Source organism: Calidris pugnax, unplaced genomic scaffold, assembly GCF_001431845.1.
Source record: "Calidris pugnax isolate Ruff unplaced genomic scaffold, ASM143184v1 scaffold38, whole genome shotgun sequence".
In the NCBI taxonomy this organism is placed as follows: Eukaryota; Metazoa; Chordata; class Aves; order Charadriiformes; family Scolopacidae; genus Calidris; species Calidris pugnax.
Window position 1 is genome coordinate 11255071 of NW_015090995.1, and position 1083 is coordinate 11256153.

Sequence of the window (1083 nt, forward strand, 5' to 3'; positions counted from 1 at the left end):
GGGGCGGCCCCACCGCCCCAAACAGCGCGCGACCCCGCCCCTCCCGGGCGGATCTCGCGATATTTCTGTGAGAGGGGAGGGGGCTGGGGGCGCGTGCCGTTGCTGAGGTACTTTTCGTGTCCTGGTCTGCTGCTTTGTAGTCTTCAGAGGGCAGCCAGCTTCTGCCTCCTGTGCGACGGGCAGCGTGCTCTCTCCTTCCCTTGTCTTCCCAGACAGGAATCCCTGTGGCCCTGGCATAGATGGGTAGTGGATCCGTAGATAGCCTCCAGGCCTGCTGTGGTGAAAGGAAGCATGGAGGGCTGACAAAAGGATAAAGTGCTGCAGGAGCCAGGCTGTAGAGTGCAATGGCATGGGGGTAGAATAGAAAACTTTCTGGTTACAGTTTTTTGGGACTGATGAGGCCCCACCTCAAATAGCGTGTCCAGTTTTGGGCATCCTCACTACAGAAAAGCCATTGAGGTTCTGGAGCAAGGCCAGAGAAGGGCAATGAAGCTGGTCGAGGGGTCTAGAGCACAAGTCTGATGAGGAGCGGCTGAGGGAACTGGCATTCTGTAGTCTGGAGAAAAGGGAGTCTGAGGGGAGACCTTACAGCTCACCTACTCACTCCCTTTCAGGGAGCTGTAGCGAGGTGGGGGTTGGTTGGGTTGGTCTCTTCTCCCAAATAACAAGCAACAGGACAAGAGGAAGGTGCCTCAAGTTGCACCAGGGGAGGTTTAGATTGGAGATTAAGAAAAATTTATTCACTGAGAGGGTCTGTCAAACATTGGAACTGGCTTCCCAGGGAAGTGGTTGAGTCACCATCTCTGGAGGTATTTAAAAGACAGGTAGATGTAGTGCTTAGGGACTTGGTTTAGTGGTAACTTGGCAGTGTTAGTTTAACAGTTGGACTCGATCGTCTTAAAGATCCCTTCCAACCTAGATGATTCAATGAAATGCCCCAGGCTGTATTTGAGAAAGAAAATCACCTCTTTAACATCTGCAGGTCCAAGAGGTACACATGGAGCTCCCAAAGCAAGAGTAGTTTATTGGAATAAGTTTATTGGAAAACTAATTTTTTTCTTAAGCCACTTGAAATTCAGCAGT